Raw genomic sequence first — 21,403 nt, 5'->3', positions numbered from 1 at the left:
TGCCTACGAGATAAGCCTAAGATTTCTCTTTATGGTAACATCCCTGTGTTTCTCCATGAAACAAAATGTAATTTATAACTTAAAATGTTAATAAAATATTCATCCAAATTGCTAATTCACTTTATATAAATTGCTCTTTTGTGAGTTCTTGCCATTGTGATTGTTTTCACCTCAAAATATAAAGTGATTTAAATTCACATGGAGGTTCTGATAAGCTTAAGCTGCAAAGCTCTTTGACTTATCCTTTAACTTTCAATATTTTTCACAAATTCTATGTATTTGTGTAAACAGTCTGCAATTCCTTGACATTTCTTCAGATTCTTTACTGAATTATGAAGATAAAGCCTGTTTACAAAACTTCTAATGACCAAAACATTGAACATGTTTGCTTAAATTATCGCTAAAAAGTTGGTATTCTATTACCCATTACAGAATACAACTACTGTAGAATCAACTGGAAAAAAATAATCTGCCCTAATACTGTCCAGATTGTACTGATAGATAAAGAATGCTGGGTTGAAAAAAGGATCATCCTCTGGAGAAAAAAGGTCTCCCTAAGTTAGGTTCCATGTAACACAAGATTTGCCTTCTAAGGGAGGAATTTAAGATAATATTCTTAGATAATGGGATGCATTTATTACTAAAGACCTGTCCAATTCTGGTCACTCAATCCAGATGCTTGATCAGCTGGATCTGATCCAGAATATTCTGCCTGGATAATTTGTATTTATTGCTCAAAAACTAAACCAGATCCATTAGCTACCAAATCAATTTTTCCTCCTTTGTAATTTCTGTAATAATGTCTGGTCAGCAGTCTTATGTCTTTAACCCACTCTCTAATACATCCTTACCCTCCAGATGTCTTCTGTTGCCATCAAGATTCTAAAGTCTCTTTCCTTTAATCAGTCCTTCATCTGTTATGAATGCCTGCATTCTTGTGCCATATGACCCTTCCATGGTCTTTTTAACTCAAAGCATTTCTTCCTCTAATATCATAATCTGAGAAAATTGTGATGCAGTGTTGTTCTTCAGCTTTATAAGCTTTGCATTTGAAACTTATCCCCATCTCTTGATTTATCCAAATGCTACATCCAATATCCACATCCTTACAATTTCTACTGTTTGCTGATCTCTGTAAATTCTTTATATTTTTTATATTTTATATATGTATGACTTTAACCAGCTTAAAGGCCTTTTTTTTTTTTTTGCCTTTATATTTTAGTGGACAAAATCCAGTACTTTTTGACATCAACTTTGCCACTCCAGTTTATTTGGGTTTGTATTTACCCACTTCATTTTTTCCTTTCCATTTCACATACCATTATTATTCAATGCTCTGAGATTTTTGATGTCTTGCTAGTATATTTCACTCATACCTAAACTCTATAATATTTGTCTATATAGCTCAATCTGAAAATCTTTTAAGTGAGGTCTGATGTGATAAGGGCATAGACATACCAAATATTGGAATCACACTGTATAAATTAAAGGACCAAATTGTAAGTGGCTATACCACTTGACTTTCCAGCTGTTTTTCTCCATTCTCACAATAATTTGATATTCTGAGTGGGTTTTTACTTGTTTAGTGTTTCTGTTACATGTATAGCATCATATATGTGTGGTATGTGACTTTTAAGTTCCTTTGTGGAAATTATAACCAGCAATTTTTAAAATACTACTTTTCTACCTATAAATAATTTTTGATGAAATATCTGTCCAGATATCTTTACCATGCTTTAATTTTTTTATCACTGAGTTTGAGAGTGAGTTATATACATTTGATAAAAATCCTTTGTCTGATACAATTTGCAAATTTTTCCAAGTAGTCGTTTGCCTTGACTCTCTCAATGGCTTCTTTTAAGAGCAGGAGTTTTTAATTCTAATAAAGCCTAATTCATCAAAAGTGGTGATTTTGGTTTATCTAAAAACTGTTACATTTCAAGGTTAATTAAATTTTCTGTTGTCTTGGAGAAGTTTTGAAGAATTCCAGTCATTATTTAACTTTGCAATCAATCCCATTTTTATTTTGAAATACGCTTGTCTAAAATTTTAAATTCATACACTTATACCATAATATGATGCAAAGCTGTCTCTTCTCCATTGGATTGTTCATTCCTTCATTTCCTTATAAAAGATGAGTTAGATTCAATATTAATTCTTGAAGTTAGATTGAGTCAGTTTTCAAACTTTGATCTTCATTATTTTGATGGTGATCCTGGATCTCTTGCCCTTGCAAATAAGTGGTAAAATCAAGTTATCATTATCTACAAAACATTATGCTGGATTTTGTTTTGGATTCTGTTAAATCTGTATATTAATACAAATAACTGACATGGTAGTACCAGGGAATCTTACAGTTTGTGAACTTGTAATATCTCACTTAGATATTCACTTATTGCAGCAACAAAAGTTTTCCATACAAATAAACAATCCCTATGTCATTAGATGTATAAATATTGAGTATTCCAATTTAAATGTCAAATTGTTCTTAATCATTACACTTAATCAGTGTCCAAAAATTACATTTTCATTTATTGAATTCTGTATGTTAACATAAAATCCTTCTATAGTTCTATAATTTCTCTTTAGCTGTAAGCTTATTTTTTAAAAATCTTTTGGGATTTTTACATAAACTATACTGTCACCTGCAAACAGTCAAACACACAAACCACCCTTTTTTCCTTTCACAATGTATCTTAATTTCTTTTTTCTCTTCAGTAGCTAGTACTCCCATTATAACATTAGAGTGAGAATATACTCATATAATGTGGATGATGTACTCCTTCTGTATTCCCACTGCAACTTAATTTCAATGAATGTATATTATTAAAATTGTAGATGTTCAGTCTAATCTTTTTTGTGAATACACCTGCTTTTTAATGATGCATTGTCCTTCTTGATTTCCTATTTTAAAACTTTATAGTCTATACAGACTCTTAGGAAAATATGCATCAACTGTGTTTTATAATTTAGTGTTATGCACTATTCTGTAGACTTCATCGTGGGAATTCTCTCTGATTGGAATTTATGAAACCTTTCAGAGTCTTCAAAGGCTCTTCCGACTGTCCGATGAATCTAGATTTTTGTTTTTACATTGGTAAATTTCTTCTGCAACCAAAGATAACAGACATGTGTTTTATTCTTACCACCTGTAGTCAGGAAGAATGAATTTTCTAAAACAACTTTTTTTATAAACTAAATATATAGTCACCAGATTCCACTTCATACAAATCAATTTCCCCAAACTTAAGAACAGACCTTCATATCTTCCTGCCAAGAATCTTGGTAGTTTTTAAATAGTTATTTCCCTTTTCACTGTTTATGAGCAGATATAGCATGAATTTCCTTTCTTATTTTCCATGGAGCACCCACATAAAAATCTATATTAATTATATATTCATTTTTTCCACATGTCTTGGGGCTGTACAGAAGAAATTTGGTTGTTTAGTTCTTTTTTTGCTAGAAGATAAAATTTCTTATTAATTCCTAGCTTGATATACTAATACATTGATATGCCTGGTACTAGGTAACTAGCTCATTTAGGGTATTCCAATCTCATTTACATCTCAGTTTCCCACCTTAGATATCTAAGATGATTATCTCTGAAAAAGCTTCTTGAATAATACAAAAGTAAATGTATGATAAAATAAAAAAAATATGCTGTGAAATTTCTAAAATAGGTCAAAAATTTTAAGAGATGAATTATCGTTTTCCCCTTATATAGACTATCCTTTGAAATAACAACCATATACAGAATATACATCTGGCATAAATATACCTTTGCAACTACTATTTAGTATATTTTTCCAGCTAATCAAAACCTTTTAAAGGAGAATTCAATTTATATACAATACATAGTTATTTTTAACTTTGACTCTATTAATGTTTTTCTGTACACACAATTTAATGAATGATAAACTTTCTACTATAGGTTCAATCAAGAATTGTAATCTCAAGTAAGAAGGTGTTTCATAGGTGTTTATCATTTCACTGTTAATGTGTGCATGTGTGCATGGTATTTTACTAAAAAGGAAACCAACTAATTAATATTCATTGTATGCTTACTAATTCAGTGGTCTCATCTTTTCTGTTTCTGCCTACTATTTGGTATTTTTTTCAATCAGCAGCAGAATTATTTCTTGCCAGCTATTTATTTTGGAAATGATGTTCTTTTGAACAGTACTGACATAAGAGACATGTTAGAACATATCAAAGTTAATATTTTAAAAGCATAAATCGAAATGTAATACAATAGAAATACATAATAATTTGATACTGTGTTTAGAACAGAAGTTCTTCAAGGCATTAATTGGACAAAGTATGAAACAAAATCTCTAACTGGGAAACAATGATGAGCATACCTTAGGGGACAAATCCTATTTTGTGAAAATACACACAAAGATGTATACTAATTTTAAGACAGTAAATTTAAAAAAGGAAAAGGAAAACACAACTAGAAAAACAGCTATTTATATCCATGGCAGCTCAAAGTAATGTTGAAGGCATGATTGGATGTGACATGAGGTATGTTATGCAAAATGATTCTTATAGGCATCATTACCACATATAAATGCATACACCAGTATCAGAAACTTTGAAATAGTAACTTATTGTTGAAAGCACTTTATTTTTAGTCTATCATGGAGGAAAGAGTGGTAATGCCCAGGGATGACTACCTTTCTTGAGTTATCTTGACCTATTGAAGATAGTCATATACAAAAACAGAAAAGAGGTTTTTTGTTTGTTTGTTGGAGTAGTGCTGAAAGAGAATGCCAGTAAAATTTATAAGAATAATAACTGAAACTACTGTACTTTGAGGGGAATAGCCTGATTGCCATATAAACTATAGAGCAAATAAAGTTTGAATGATAGGGACCACCCAACACTGAAGAGTCTGGCATCTCACTTTAGAATTATGAATATATATCTTGACTCCTCTTCATGATCTAAACTTCCCCCCTCAAATTTTGTTTCTTTAAAAATATGTCCTACTTCTTAATGAAGTAAAAAAAAAAATAATTTCAATAAGAACAGTCATAGATCTTTCTGACAAAGGAAATTCTCTAATTCCCTGCCATGATTTATTTTCTGTAGAGATACATGTATTATTTCTCAGGGATGTTCAACTTAATAGCCTTCATAGATGCATTACTCACATAACTATGTACAAAGATCATTTGCTTAGTTTCACAAATGTTATGGGGAGAAAAGTTAACTTGAATGACAGATATTCATGATAGTGTGATTTTAATTTTGGTATTTTGAACCAATAGCCACAATGATAATTGAAATTTCCTCTGTCTACTTTCATGCCAAAATATTTTTTTTACTTGTCTCTATAACACATGTTAAATAAAACTAGCAAAGGGTTGAGACACCTAAACCCTACCATTATATTCCCAAAGTAGTTTGCTGAGCGCTAAATGAGTTATTCGTGGAGTAAAGACCACCTCACCATACTGAATAAATCTATGTGTAGAAGTACATGATAAAGAGGATGTGTCAACTTTTCAGCTTATCCAAATAACTTTTTATACAAAGATAACTTTTTTTTTGATATTTTGAGCTCTTAGTTAAAAATCCCCTTCTCCCCCAAGACATGAAGTGTTTTTCACAATCAAATAGAATTCTATGCATGGTTTCCAAAATAAAAATCATAACCAATGTAATCATTCATCCTGTCATTTGCATTGTAAAATGATCATGAATCTGCACATATTCAGAGTTCTGCTTTATAGGCTATTTTTGCTTCAATTGGAACATATCTTAAGCAGCAGTGGACTCCTCATGACTTTTTCCCTTATAATTTTATTGTAAAAATTCCATAATGGTATTGCAGATATCGAGTGCCTTGAAAATCTAGAAGTCTGTTATTCCACTGAGTTTCTGTCTTTGGTGAGAAGCTTTTCAACTTTTTCATTGGCCAGACGCATGCCAGAAAGCCACATTTCTGTGTGGGAGTTCTTGGGGTGCAGTAACTTAAATACCTGCAAATAAAGAAAATGTGTGTTTCCCCAACTATAAGTGTGCTTTTCTAAGAGCTCTGTTAAAAGTCAATGTAAGGTTCAAGAATCAAAACTTCAAGACTGATAAAGAGTATAGGGATCAGATGCTCCTTGTGTAAGCTTATTTTTGGCAATTTGGAAAAGTCTATTTTTTTTTAAATTAATGCCACATAACTGACATTTTACATGGTTCTCAAAACACTAGGCTTTTTAAGCTTTACAAACTGCTTTGTACATCAATTAGATTTATCAAGCTGTAGTATAATCGATGAAATCTTCCCATCCATTCATAAAAGAAACATGCACTGAGTACTAAACATTTCCTGGGATTTTGCCAAATGCTAATGATTATCAAGGATAAGTGAGCCCTTCTCTTTAAATCACTCATCATTTTATGAGGAAGCAGAGCACATAAGCAAATCATCTTGAAATTGGGCACATGGCATATTTTCTAATGACTCCCCTAGAAGCAGTATTCAACCCAAAGTATTTCTTAGGTTTTAAAATGGAGTGGTCTATTATTCATATATATTCAAACTGATACTTCTTTGATTGGTTACTTAGTATGGTGTTACCGACTGTCAATTTTGCATTAACTTTTCTAATACTAATTTGTGACATCTTTATTGTAAGAGTACATGGTCAGTAGGGTTTCAAAGTTTTGAAGTTAATAAAAACAGACTTTTCAGATTAATTTTAGCTGACTTTAGTAAAGTTACATATGAAAATACTTGTTATCGAGTGACTCCCTTCCAAATTTCTCTTGATCCATTTCCATTCTAGCTACATGTTCTATTCCACAAAAGTGTATTTTGTCGTGGTCACCAATGATCTCTACATTGCAAATAAAACAAAGAGGTCTTAGTTTTCATTTATATGATTTATGGCAAACATTTATACAAGGTGATGTTCTCTCCTCTTTGAGCCACTGTTTTTAATTTGTTTCTTCAACCCCACTTAGAACTTCCCATGTACCTTGCACATACCTCTTCTCAGTCATTCTTGCTTTCCTTGCTTTTCCCCAAACTCTGAGTTGTTGAAAAATCTGTATCTTTTCTAATCAAAATCCTTTGGTGTTGCCAAATGATTTCAAATTTCCATTTTGAGATACATTTTTCTCCTGAAATGTATTCCACCCCTATTTTGAAACCCTCATTTGGATGTATAACAAGTATGTTGAAATTATTGTTCCCTTAATGGATCTCTTAGAATTCCCTGTAAATCTTGGTACTCTTGAGCTGACCTATTGCCACTCTAATTTTCCATTGTTTGGAGTTAAAACCATGGAGTTGTACTTTTACCTCTCTCTCTGTCTCATCTCATACATGTTTTTAGGTCCTAAATTTCTAACTTCAAACATATACACATTATGTACCTTGCCACTACCTAATCCATCCTTCTGCCCTATATGATCCATATTAATGTCTTATTTATATTGTTGCAGTAGTAGAATTGTTTCTTTGCTTCCAATTTTAATTCCCTTAATTCTCTTGGCATTTAGCCATTCATCCGGACAGTTTTATACTTAGTATTTTCCATTAGCTAACCACCTCATTGTAGTAAAAGCTAATTTCTGATTCCTATAATCTTCAGATGTAGTTTCATCATTATCTTGAAATCATTATCATTAGAAGATATATCTCTTCATAACTCTTGTTTCCTCCACCCCCTCCAGCCCTGCCCAAAACAACTGGAACTGTTGCTGTATTTTTTGATCAATCTAAGTCTGTGTAGTGACTTGCTCTTCTCAGCTGTGCTGGAATGCTTTCTCTTCCTTTATCCACTGGCTTATTCATTCATTTCCTGGGGCATTTACTCAAATACTGCCTTAGTAAGACACTGCCATGTCTGAAACTGATTTTTCTTGCAGAAACACTAAGTAAAACAATAAAAAAAAAAAAAAAGGAACCTCCCTGGTGGCGCAGCTGGTTAAAGCACTGCAATAAGAAGCTTAAGCCACTTCCGCATGAGTTCAATCCCCGCCTGGCCTGCCTGGGAGGAGATCCACATGGGGAGGCAGACCTCTCCTGACCCGCCTGCTGCTCCCCTGGGCAGTGTACTTCGTCCATCTGCCTGTTCTGCTCCCCACTCTGTCTCTGGTGAATCCTCTTACCCTCCGCATCTCTGGCCTGTACCCCAGTTCTATATGAATAAATAAATCTTAAAACAAACAAACAAACAAAAAAACAGCTATTCATGCAGAAATGGGGTACAGGTTAGACATGCAGGGTGATGAAAGGATTCACCAGAAAGAGTAGGGGAGCAGAACAGGTAGAGTGGCTGAGGGGAGCATTAGGTGAAACAGGAAAGGTCAGCTGCTCCATGTGGGTCACCTCCCTAGCCAGGGATTGAAGTAGTTCTTAAGTGGCTGTGGCTAGCTTCTAAGTGCTGTATTCCAGCTCTTTGTGTCACCGGGAAGGGTCCAACCTTATTTTTCTCCTTAGTACTTTATACTATGTAAATAGCATGTAATTTGTTACTATTCTATATGTGTTTTAAATTTAATCAAATTAGCATTCTATTCACTGCTCTAGTTTATGAAAAACACATCAGTAGTACCTTCTGAAAAGTGTTGTGGAGGTGAAAAAATTGCTTATTGCACAAGTGCTGTGCCCAAACCCCCTTGGATTGAATCACTAGCAATTGCTTAATGAACCATTGATGAGAAAAGAACAAGAGAACTGACATCCTGATTACCAAGATTGGACATTTAGGTTTATACAGAAACTGGTACTGACACTGAAATTTTTAAAACTCAAAAAAATCCTTGCTTGCCATTTATTTTTACCCTTTATCTTTAGGTTAACGATTCTAAGCACCCAAATTAGCTCTAGCTTATAGTTGGTACTCAAATATTTGTAGAATGATTGAATGATGCATCCAATCATTAGCTACACACTAGATACCTTGCTGTTCTTCAGACAAGCACACTGAGACACATAAACTTGTAGGAAGCTTATCAGGAACATTTTAATATCTGTGAAGAGAAGGGAAGAAAGCAGCAATGGGGAAAAATAAAGAAAAAAAACACACAGGTTGCATGCAAACTCTAAAAGCACCCATAAATACTACAGGATACTATTCCACATTGGGTTAAAGTCCAGTCCTTTCTCCTTTGTAGTGCCTGGGTGCAGGCTTGCCCTTGAGTGTGAGTGTGGTCTTCATGAGGCCACATTAAACTTAAACCAACCTCCAGAGTCGGGTGAGAATTAGGGTAGGCATATCAAATCCTTAATTAGACACTTACTATATGGTCTTCTCCAACTAGAAAACTATGCTCCAAGAATAAAATTTAGTCCATTGTATGCATAAATGCAAGTGATTGGAACATAGTGGTCCAAAACTTGGAGAATGAATTTCATGCTTCTGGTTGACATTGTGATATTAATAGCACTTGAAATTCTGGAGACTGATGATAACCCTCTTGATTATAAGGATGTGCAGGAAAGTGTGAAGCAAAATCTGAATGGAACAAATGTGTACTGTCCAGGGCCATCTTTAAGCAACTAAGAAAAATAAAATGAAGAGAAATTCTGTGTATTAGTGCACCCACCTACATGCACAATCATGCTTCTTTAAGAAACATTAGTTATTTCCATTCTCAATCTTCAGGAGGAATGTGGACTGAAGACCCTTGGATATTTTGCAGTATTTTGCAATATAGACAAGTTGCGATGGAGCAGGTTGCCACCAGAGGGCACTGTGGGACCTTTTGTGAGTTTACCTTTCCAATATAGGCCTGCAAGGAGATAGACGATTAAACCTGTAAATCCCTAACATAGATGAGTATTTTGCTATTGCTTCATTTTAAAAATACGTACACTAAATAAATTAAGCTTTAAGTTGCATTGAGCAAAAAATTACAAAGTATATTGAAGTTAAATTCACAGCAAATCATCATCTTAAATGCTGTGAATTATATTCAACCTAACTCCTGACTTTAATAATACTGATTAAAATGACACTGAGATAGAATTTTTCACCTGTAAGATTTTCCTACCCAAGAATCTAAATATGCTGGTGGCCACACAAATTCTCATGAAGGAAATTTGACAACATTTTTGAAAGTTATAAAAGCATTTGCCCTTTGACTTTCACACACTAGTAGAAATTTATTCTATAGATGTTTCTGTTAAGTGCAAATTTATAAGCTGATGGTATCCTCTTTAACAGCAACTAAGATTTGAAAGATACCAGTTTTTGAAGAGTCTGCTTAAAGAAATGTTAAAGCAATAGGAAAAATGTGAAACTCAGTAAAAGTTGCTTTTTACTTATGACATAAAAAGCCTTGGGAGAAACTTCAGGAGAATAAAAGGACAAGGCCTAGCAATAGTGGGTAAAATGTACATTGATTTTTAATTGTTTAAGGATTGAGGATTAATAAGCATACATGTTTCTATTTGAAATCAATTAGGGCTAGTGCTTCTGTAAGCCTGTAAGTATATGAAATCAGTTGCAAAAGAACTTGTGTTTCCTGTGTGTACCTTTTCAGAACTTTGATATCTGTGATTGGCCAAATAATTCATGGTGAGGAATTAGACAAGGAGCCTTTGGGCAAAAAAAAAAAAAAAAAAAAAAAAAAAACTTATAAAAGTGATTAAAAATTTCACTAGTGGGGGGTCTTCCAGGTGGTGCAAGGGTTAAGTCTCAGCACTAAGAAACTCTTTGCTGCTGCTGCAGCAAGAGTTTGATCCCCAGCCTGGAAGTTAACCCACAAGGCACAGCAGACCTCTCCTGACTGCCCTGCTGCTCCCCTCAGCAGGGTATCTTAGTCTTCTTCCCACTCTGTCTCTAGTGAATGCTCTAACCCCTTCCCTCCCCATATGTCTGGCCTACACTCCAGCTCTTAAATGCATAAATAAGTAAAATAAAAAACTTTTAAAAAAATGTTCTAGCACTCTTAGTAGAAGTTTACCACAGTAATACATAATCATTTATTGAATATTGACTAAGAACCTGGCAGTGAGTCACATTGTAAGTATACAAATCTCATATTCTACCTCTCTTCATGGAGCAAGCCTCCAGAGAAAGGTGATATGGTCTGATTGCTTTTCAGGGTGCTATCTTTGCGGGAAAATTAAATGAGCTGGTTCCCTGTTTCTGAGAAGGGCTGGAGAACATCTTCTTGTCTTTTCATGGATTGTAAATCTGAGTAGGTGTTCTCTATGAAAACAGCATTGGAATTGGGGGAAAAATATATTTATTCTTGTGCAGAGAACACCTGTAAAAGTGCAGAGTTTGAAAACACACGATCTGTTAGAACAAGTGTTGAAGAGGTTAGCATGTTGCTTTTTTTTTTGACAGTTATCACTGCCACTTCTGCTAAAATTACTATGCTCGTATTAGTAATATACATTGTAGGTAATTGTGCCTTTAATCCTAACATCAAAACTCTGGAGTCATGTCATCTGCATTATACATGCCATGATATCAGGAATTATTAAAGTTAAATACTTTGTCTAGATCTATATATTTTGGTACCAGTGGAAATCAAGCCTACATTGCACGCTAAACTCTATGTTCTGAATGGTGAAATTGTTTGCAGCACCACTTTTTCCAAGCAGATTCATCCTTTGACTTTGTGCAAAGTCACTTTGTTAGTTGTGGAAAGTAGGTGGAGTTTATCAACAGGCTCCCATACTCTTGGAATGCTAATGTGCTTAGTTGTAGAGGGGAGGAAGAAGATTTAAATGTTTCATCCTGGGTCTCCCTCCATCCTGATATCTGTGGCAGAGGTCACTGCTTCCTTTAAAGGCCCTCTCTACATGGCTGTCACCTAGATTGCAGTAGCTGCTCTCTGCCCTCATCCTTGCAGGCTGAGGAGTGATAACAACTCTATCACATCTTCCCTTGCAGTTTCCTTCCATACAGCCCACAGTTTTGTAAATAGGTTCTTTATTAAACTCTCCTCAAATTATCCTAATTTGAAAGTGCCATCTGCTTGCAGTTGGCACCAGATCAACATTTAAGAAGTTACTGTTATTATCTAAGTGAGAGCTGATGAAAGTCTATTGTGGCAGTAGCAGCCGAAATGAGGGAATGAAATGGATTCCAGAAAGATGTGAGAGGAATCTGAATTTGAAAAGAGTACTACAAAGAAAGAACAGTGTTGATTCTTAAAGTTTGATTTCATAAAGGCATTATGAAGGCATAGCTCTCTATATAGAATGCACTGCTACTTTGTTTTTGACAAGTTGAGACAAATTAACCACTAGCTGCTACCAGAAGTCAGGATTTAGAGGGATTTTACGGAATGTGCTAAAACACTATTATATGACCATCTTAAAATAACATGTGGAATCACGTCATTCAATAAGAGACAGTGGTTCTTCAAATGAGCAATCACTGGTGTACTAATGAAGTAGGTACAGAAAGAGGTAAGAGGGTATCTTGACTGGTAACTCATGAGGTAGAGTGTATGGACCCTATTAGTCTTGGCTCTGAGGTTTTTGGTAGGCAGGGAGTGCGATCAGCAAATGGCATATTCCTACCTCTACCCCAAGAAGTACTCTGCATTCAAACTCCAAATCCTGGGCTAGAGGATAGATGCAGAAGCAGTGTTGGCTGCACAGACACTAACAGATTGGCTCACTGTCTTGCACGTTTTCTAAAATCACCCTATGTGTACAGATTTAGAGCAAGGCTGAGCAGACTCAAGGTCAAGAGATTGCTCATGTAGACAACTGGGCTCTGAGGTTTTTTGCCCAAGCTTATGATACTATCACATGATCAAGATGCCCATTTTCATCTTCTGTTCTGTAGGAGAAAGATTATGTGATATTTGAGGAAACATCAATGCTTTTTATGTGTGTCTCAAGTTAAAGAATATAAAAGAAGGCAGGCATAAAACTAAAAGGAATTGAATTATTAAATTTTCTTTCCTGCTGAGGTTCTGTTTTGTGGCTAAAAAAAAAGAAAGAAAGAAAGAAAAGGAAGGAATTGAGGGAAAAAATGCAGTGTTTCTTTATGGAGTTCAAAAATGTATTTTCATTTATAGTTTCAAGGATACTATATAGAAAATGGATTCCTAAATTAGCACATCATTACTTAAATCAAATGGTTAGGATTAATTGCCCTGAAATAACCTTTTATGAGGAAATTTTTATAGGAGATAAAATACCGATGGTCCCTTTGACTTCTACAGGTGCTATATTAATTACTGAGGTGTAAATTATGAGGTGAAGAGTTTACACTTTCCTTTGTGTTGAGCATTCTGATAAATGAGTATCTAATGTGACAGAAAAAAGATAACATAATGAATTTGAAGGAAAATTTAAAAGAAAGACTGACTTTTTTTTTTTTTTCCCCCTCATGGTAGGAATACAGAGCAGTCAGTTCCTGGCTCGTGATATTCTAGTTAAGGCGTCTGCCTGACAGCATGTTGGCACCAGCACGGAGGGAAGCTATGGACTTCAGCTCCAGGTGAGTACCATTCTCCAAAACACAACATGTACTTCTTTCCAACTTGTATACCACAGAGTTCAAGAAGTGATTCGATCAAGCCTTTCACCCTTTGAAAATGCTGGCTTATTGCATTTCTTTAACGTCTAAGTTTTTAAATTTTGTAGTGCTGTAAAGCAAATGCACACTCATCTTTCTCTTAAGAGGTAAAACAGGTAAAGAATGTCCTTCTGAACTAAGTGTCAAAATGCCTGAATTAGAAGTGAGTGGTGAAACATGATGCAGTATTTGGGGTAAGGGGTTGGAGTTGCTTGTAGAAGCAACTGAGAGTGGGAACCCAGGGAAGCCAATATTAACATTAACTATTTCAAAGTAACATATCATTTCATAGTTTTTCTCAAGTTTAGTAATCAGGCATTAAAATAGTCATGCATACTAATATTGAAATATAAATTACAATAGTAGATTGATCTGTTATTCACAAAACTCATGTCTGACCTTTGCCACTTAGTAAATGAACGCTTAATAGCTATGTTCTTGCACATTTTCTCACGTTCAGTATGATGTAATTACAGCAGGCAGATAACTCAACATGCCTTGATTTCTAATTTTCAAATGAAAAGAGATAGAAAATAGGTGTCAATAGATCTTTTTTGTTCCACTGATTTCAGTTATGATCTTCCCTACAGACTTTCATAGCCTATAAGCCAGAATGTATACATGTCCCAGTGGCATTAATGTCAAACACTTTTTAGTTGATTAGAGTAATAAGCTGTAAGTTCCACGAATAGGAGATATAGATAGAAACTTTTCAAGTTGTTTATATTTTGCAAGGCCTGTATATTATGTGTACCTACATGCATCCTGTAATTTATATTGAATCTCTGCCTTCCACAAATGCAAAGATTAATAAAGGAGATAAACTAGACAACTGAGGTAAGTGGTATAAAAAATTACAAAGGAAATATAACTATTTAGTCTATTTATCAAACACATGAATCCTTCCTTTCGATATAGTAATTCTATTTAAATGATTTATGTAAGAAAAAAATGTAACATCTGAAAAGAGTTCAAAGGAATTTTCTTAGTCTGTTTCAATAGTAATGAAAACAGCTAACTATATCTAAAGTATATGGTAAAGTTTTTCAAAGAATGAAGTTTTATAGAACTATTAAAACAAAAGCCTTATAAGAGTGTTTATGATATAGAAGCAGGTAGTAGGTATGTTTTTAAGTTCTGCCATTTTCACATCCATATAACCATGGGGCCACATTTCTCCTCTTCCATGTGTGCACATGCTGTTACTCATCCTTTACCAGCCTCTGAGGCTGCTGCCCCCCTGTATTCCCCGCCTTTACTCCCCTCTCTAGTAACCAGCATATTTTCCACCAAGTCTGAGAATTGTATTTGCTCTGCTTTGCAAATACATATATTTTTATTTTATTTGTATCCTGTATATAACTAAAATCAGCTGATATATTTGAACACCTAACCTAATTCACTTTGCATAATCATCTCAAGGTACATCCATTTTGTTCCTAAAGACAGTCTTATCTCTCTCTCTTTTTTTTTTTAACTGAATAGTATTTCTCTGTGTATGTAGTCCATAATTTCCTTATCTAGTCATTGTTGCTGGGCACATAGGCTAATCTTGTGACTTGGCAGTTATGGAGAGTGCTGCTAAGAACATATATGTACATAAAACCTCTGCATATTCCTTGAGTAAATGCTAGCAGAAATAGTGCTAGATTCTTTGGTATTTCTATTTTTATTTTTTTAAGTTTTTTTTTTTTTTTTTTTTATGTATACAAGACCTGGGTGTAGGCCAGCAATATGGAGAAGGATCAGAAAATTCACCAGAGGCATAGTGGGGAGCAGAACAGGCAGGTCTAATGAGATACACTGCTGAGGGAATAGTGGGCGAGGCAGGAGAAGTCAGCTGCACCCTGTGGGTCACCTCCATGGCTGGGGATAGAACTCAGGTCATAGTGACTGGCAAGAACTTGAAAGCTCTTGAGACCTTAACCCCTGCACCATCAGGAAGGCCCCGATTTTCCCCTACTTTTTAATGAATGACTATGTTGTTTTCTATAGCGGCTATGCCAAATGCACCAAATTGCATCCCCAACAACAGAGGATTAGGTTTCCCTTCTCTCCATATCCCTGCCAACATTTGTTGTTTGCAATATTTTTGATACAGGCCATTTCACAGAAGTGAAGGAGTATCTCATTATGGTTTTGAATTGTGTTTTCTTTAAAGAAGTGATTTTGTACATTTGTTCATGTGCCCTTAGGTCAACATTAGAAAAGACCCTTGGGTCTTCAGGACATTTTTGATTGGATTGTCTGTTTTTGTTGTTGGATTAGTTGAGTATTTTATATATTTTGGAAATGGCTTATAGAATAACCTTTGTATGTTAATGGAGAAACATATAGATAACACTAATTTTTACTGTTTTACTTTGCTTTAACCTCTTTTTATTATAAACAGAATATAAAAAACTTAATCTTGAAAGTAAGTCATTGATGATTTTTTCCATAAGAAAATAGAGTTATAGCAAAATAGCATGAAAAAATTTGTCACCATATTTTTTGGGAAAGATTAAAAATCAAGTTACAAAACAGTGTTGAGGTAAAATGCAATATTTTTGTAAAAGTAATTTACATTTATAAGTAAAATTTTACTAGTTTAAGAAAAAGAAAACTCATAAGTAAATCAGTTTGGGAGAGTGAATTTTTTTTTCTTTTTTTTCAGTAAATGTGTAAAATCCCCAAAGGCAGAATGAAAATTCGAGAATTGCATTTAACATTAAACATATAGAAATGTTTTTAACTAGTAGTGGTGAATCATTTTGATCAGTTCAAATGAATACATGGTCAACACTGTTCAGTCTCTTATGTTGTAGAAAATCATAAATGCATATATTAAGTACATTTGAATATTATCATATTTGTTTCACATTAAGATAGAATAATGAGTTTTATACATTAAATGCAATTCTCTACCATACTCTTGAATTTTGTAAATACCACTGCTTTTGACAAAAGCTATAAGCAATACCAATTGAAATATATTAACCAAATCTTTAGAATTTAGTTTCATTAATTATTTTCTAAGTTCAGTGATTCATGGTTGAGCTGTTCATTTATCCTTCAAAAAAAAACTTATTTATGCTACAATTCTGGGGTACAGTCCAGAGGTGTGGGAGGTGGGGTGAGAGGATTCACCAGAGACAGAGTGGGAAGCAAAACAACAAGGTGCAATGAAATACACAGGTGGAGCGAGCAGCAGGTGAATCTTGAGAGGTCTGCTGTGCCATGTGGGTCACCTCCCTGTAGGGATTAAACTTGTGCTGCAGGGGCTACGATTGATAGTTTTATAGTGCTGGGCTTTAACCCATTGTGCCACCAGGGAGGGACCTGCTCATTATTGTTTAAAAAAACAAAACTATAATTTCTAATGAATAGCTCATTTAATTAAAATAAAAAATACTGGTAGCATTCTAATTCATGGACTTCTGTACAGCTTTTTTTGCCCTATACACTGGTTTTGAAGCACCTTTATTTAGCCATTTTTGTTTTTATTTTATATTCTGCTGGAATGATCATATACATCCATAGCTTCAGTATTACCATATTTATAACATTGCCTAGACCTGTACTCTGTCAACTAAAAGAACCACAAGTATCACCCTCACTTAGGCTGTATTTCCCACCTCTTTACTTCAGATCTCACATTATTAGAGCCTTCGATTTTTACCCTTCTGAACATCAAGTCTCTAAAAGCAAAATCATGCTGCGTAGAGAGGAATGACTTCCCAGATTACTTGAATAGGCCAAAATTACCCATAATAAATGTGAGAAGGTTTCCAAGCTGATTAATTAGCATCACTAAAAGATACACATTGCTAATTTATAGCAATTGTCTATTCCTTTTTGTATCATCTATGAATTCATACTCCACATTTCAGCCTTCTTTTTTCCATACGTTTGTCTTTTTTTTTTTTTCTATAAATGTGTGAGCTACCTAACATGAAGTAGAAACTATAAGAAGGCTGTAAAATTGAGCATAAGGGTAGTATAGAGTTGTCAACATGTCAAAAGAGGCATGGAGGGGATAGGAATGTTTGGAGGCCAGATTTGGTATTGGTTGATCTGGGCTTAAAACCCTTCACTTGGATGAGTTATCCATTCCAGAGCATGCTGCTCCTTTCAAGTCTGCGGTTTTAATGACTAATTTACCCTAAATTCCCCTATTCTATAAGTCAACTTACATTTGTAGAAAACTTGTATAAATATTGAAGCATGTTGTGTGTGTGTGAACATTGATGCTGTCAACCATAAATGATAGATTCAACTTACAAAAACACACATACTTGCACATATGTTTGTGTGTGTCTATATATGTATATGTACACATACATGTAGCTACTATTTCAACTGAATTACTGAATATGTTCATTTCACTCTATCTTCTCCAGCTGATGCAATGGCTTTCACTAGTTAAATTTGCAAGCAAAATACAAATCACATCAGTTACTGTCAATTCTGACCATGTTGATAGACAATTGTCTTAAGTTATTAATGTTTTCACTTGGTAGAATTGTCTTTGTTACTTCTATGGTGAAATATCTCTTGGTGTTTGAGTAAAATATGTTCAAATAGGTATTTGCAGAGAAAGTCCTCTCCTTTCAATGTAATTTCTGTGATCTGCCCATCAAATCATTGTGGTTTAATAGTTCAGGAGGTGTTCTTTCTGTCTTGATCACAAAGAGAATTCAGCTCAGGCCAAACCCCAAGATAATAAGCTTGGCAATACAAAGCAACTTCCTTTTATGAATTGCACTCACAAAATAAATGTGCTATGAAAATTAAAGACACAGAATATTAAGATAATATTGCTTCATTGATCTGAAAATTATTTTCAACTATACAATATTAATAGCACACCATGATCTGAAATTTAATCATTCAGCAACAAAAATATTTAATATTTTAACAACTTTAGTGATGCTGAATTTGAATAGCTGAAATTACGTTTTCTGAGGTTTTGTAATATTTTGTAAACTATAATATATTGGAAATTATCACATGAGAATTTTTCATATGAATCAGTATTCATTAGTAATTCAAGAATAGATATCTAGAATAAAGCAAAATGAGTTTCTTAGTCATATTGAAATGCTATAGAATTCCATATTACATATTGTAAAATAATGGAGAATTGGATTGCCGCAAACTAAAATTCTCAACTGTTAATGTTTTTCTTATCCACACATCTCAGCAAAAAATTAGTTGACATGAAGGTCAATCACTTAAATAACTGAGTTTCACCAAAAAATGCGACTGACTCTCAAAATTCTGGTTCTAAATAACTAAAACTCCAAAACTGAACTGGGTTAGGTGCATTGCATTTCCCTGGACCTATAAGGACTATAGATAAGTATTTCTGCTTTTAAGTAGATGGTCAACCAGAGGAGATGAGATGTACATATGGACTTGTAACCACTAAGTTATATCGGTATCCATATCATATATTAACATAATTTCCAATAGTATAAGGAGAGCATAAACACAACATGTCAGAAAACAGCCTTTGACTCATGTTGAAACAATGAGAATAGGTCTTGAAGTAGGTTGAATTTGATACATTTCAAATAGTGATGTAAAGAAAGGATGACATTTTAGCTGAAGGGTCTATCAAGTACATATGTATATGTATATAGGTACACCCATCATGGAAAAGACACAAAGAAATGAACAGATTGTAATTCTTACTGTAATGAACAGTAGTGGTACTCAAAAGGATCAAGAATTTTGACCCTCTTAAATGTAAGATCAGGGAGTGTATTCATTATTATAATCCTTCTCCATTGGTCTGTGAACTTGACATTGGATTGAGTTCTAGTAATATCACAAGCACAAATGCTTTAAAATGATTTTACTAACTTAGTTTAGAAATACTTAAGATTGTGTTGGCAGAGGATATAAAGTCATTGCCAATCTATAAAATTCATACAGCTTAAATATCCAAGTTCATAAAAATACTAAGCCCTTAAGAACATACAATATAAAACTTCAATTAACAGTCATACTCAAAAACATTTCTTCAATTAAAAAAATGTCAATTTAAAGGCTACAAAACTGCAGTAATTTACAACTATTAAAATTAATCTTGGTATATTTCAAGAAACCCTTTTCTGTTTTTATCAACAAATAGAAATTCAAATTTATGGCATAATACTGAAAAGATAAATTACAAAATTTGTGTTAGCTATAAATATTCATTAATCTTTATCTGCCTGACCAAAGGCTAGTGGGCAAAAAATTTTGGTTTCTTAAAACACTTCAGTCAATTTACAGTTTAACTTGTTATCTTGACTTTAAAACTAATAAAAAATTTGGTATCAGATTTCAACTGTCATTTTAGTTTTGTGAAGCAAAATATTTGAATTTTTAGTTCTGCCAAGTGTTTATAAGTTCTGTTACTGATGCAGTTAATTTCATATTTACCAAAATTTAAAATCTAAGATTCTTGATTTTTTTCTTCATCATTTCTTCTTTGCTATTCATTCAACATGGATTTGTTGAAGTAAAAAATTTTTACAAGCACAGTGAAATCTCTTTTGTAGAATCTTTTATATCTTTCTTATCATTTCTTCCTACTTTACACCCTTTTTGAAATTCAGCCGTTCTGGGCTTGGATAGTTAAAGTGTTTCCTTACTGTTTATCTCATTATTGATATCATAGACACTATTTCACCTCATTTTTGCCATTTTGTTTGTTGTCTTTGTAATTCTTCTAAGAGGTAAGTATTGTGATACATTAGTTACTCCCTCCCTGGGATATCTTATTAGTTCCTGAGGGTGTTACAGGATAGCAGATATTGTGTTGGATTATGCAACAGGTGTTCAGAAGTGTGGAACTGAAATTTATAACCTGGAACTTGGTGTGTAGGTTTAAGATTTCCTTTCTACAAGTAACCATTCAACCTTAGAGTAAAAGATATAATAAATAAAATAAAACATAATATAATTGCTTTAAAACATGGGTATTGGAAGACAGATGAACAAATAATGGATAATCTCAGATAATAAAGAGAAATAAGAAAAATTAGGGAGAAGAGTGGTTTTTAAAAATGGAGCTAGTGTTATTTCCTGGATGTTAAAATAATAGAGAACTGAGAAAAAGATCAGTTATTATTAAAGTGAGGTGATGCATATGCTTTTGGGTCTACCCAAAAGGTAAATCAATCTTCCAAGTCCTTTACATTATATAGAACCTCATTTTCTATATAATGTTTAATACTAAAAATAAGACATCAAATATGAAAACCTAAGGTGTTGCCCTTTCCTTAGATTCATGATATATGCTAAAGTTAGCAGGTTTTATTAAATCTCAAACCATGGCAACAGTAGATTAGTGGACACAGTTGTTTTCCTTGTAGAAGAAAAGAAGAAACCATGCAGATTCTTACAACAGCATAAATCAATAGTTTTTGCCTTAAAATAAGATGAATGTTCTCACAGGTACAGTCTCAAATAAGATGAATGTTCCCACAGGTACAGTCTCAAACAATTAATCCCTTTCTATAATAGTATAAGTGATAATTGTCACTAAAATTTGTGGTGTCACTGAAATTGGGAGTGTTATAATGTTTGATCATTCTTGATGGAATTACCTGTAGTAATGTCACCTTTTATAGTATAGACCATGCATACTGTTTGTCCATGTATTAGTTCACAATATTGACAACTTGGAAATTACAGTGGACATATGGGATATGTGGAAATTCACAAATTCTACTAGGAACAAAAGAAATAATCAGTATGTATTCTGGGTTGGAGTTAAAGTAGGGGCAAAATGGACATCACTTTCAAACATTTTAACATTGTTAGTATTTTAAAAAATTTATAGGGATTTAATGGTGTTCCTGTCAGAAGTGAAGACACTCAAAATTTTTGCTTTCATGTTTCTCTCAAAGAGAATTATATAT

At 33.6% G+C, this 21,403-nt stretch overlaps 1 protein-coding gene across 3 annotated transcripts in view; it reads left to right on the top strand.

Moving 5' to 3' along the window:
- The window catches only part of PTPRD (protein tyrosine phosphatase, receptor type, D), a 1,952,036-nt gene that overhangs the window by 588,919 nt on the left and 1,341,714 nt on the right, over positions 1 to 21,403 (top strand). For all 3 annotated transcript variants that reach the window (XM_012721366.1, XM_004677659.2, XM_004677657.2), the window contains one exon: positions 13,324 to 13,427. The gene's annotated coding sequence lies outside the window, so the exon portion shown is untranslated. The remainder of the gene's footprint in view (positions 1 to 13,323; positions 13,428 to 21,403) is intronic.

Source organism: Condylura cristata, unplaced genomic scaffold, assembly GCF_000260355.1.
Source record: "Condylura cristata isolate star-nosed mole 26May11 unplaced genomic scaffold, ConCri1.0 scaffold00006, whole genome shotgun sequence".
NCBI lineage: Eukaryota > Metazoa > Chordata > Mammalia > Eulipotyphla > Talpidae > Condylura > Condylura cristata.
This window is presented reverse-complemented; position numbering and strand designations above follow the sequence as displayed.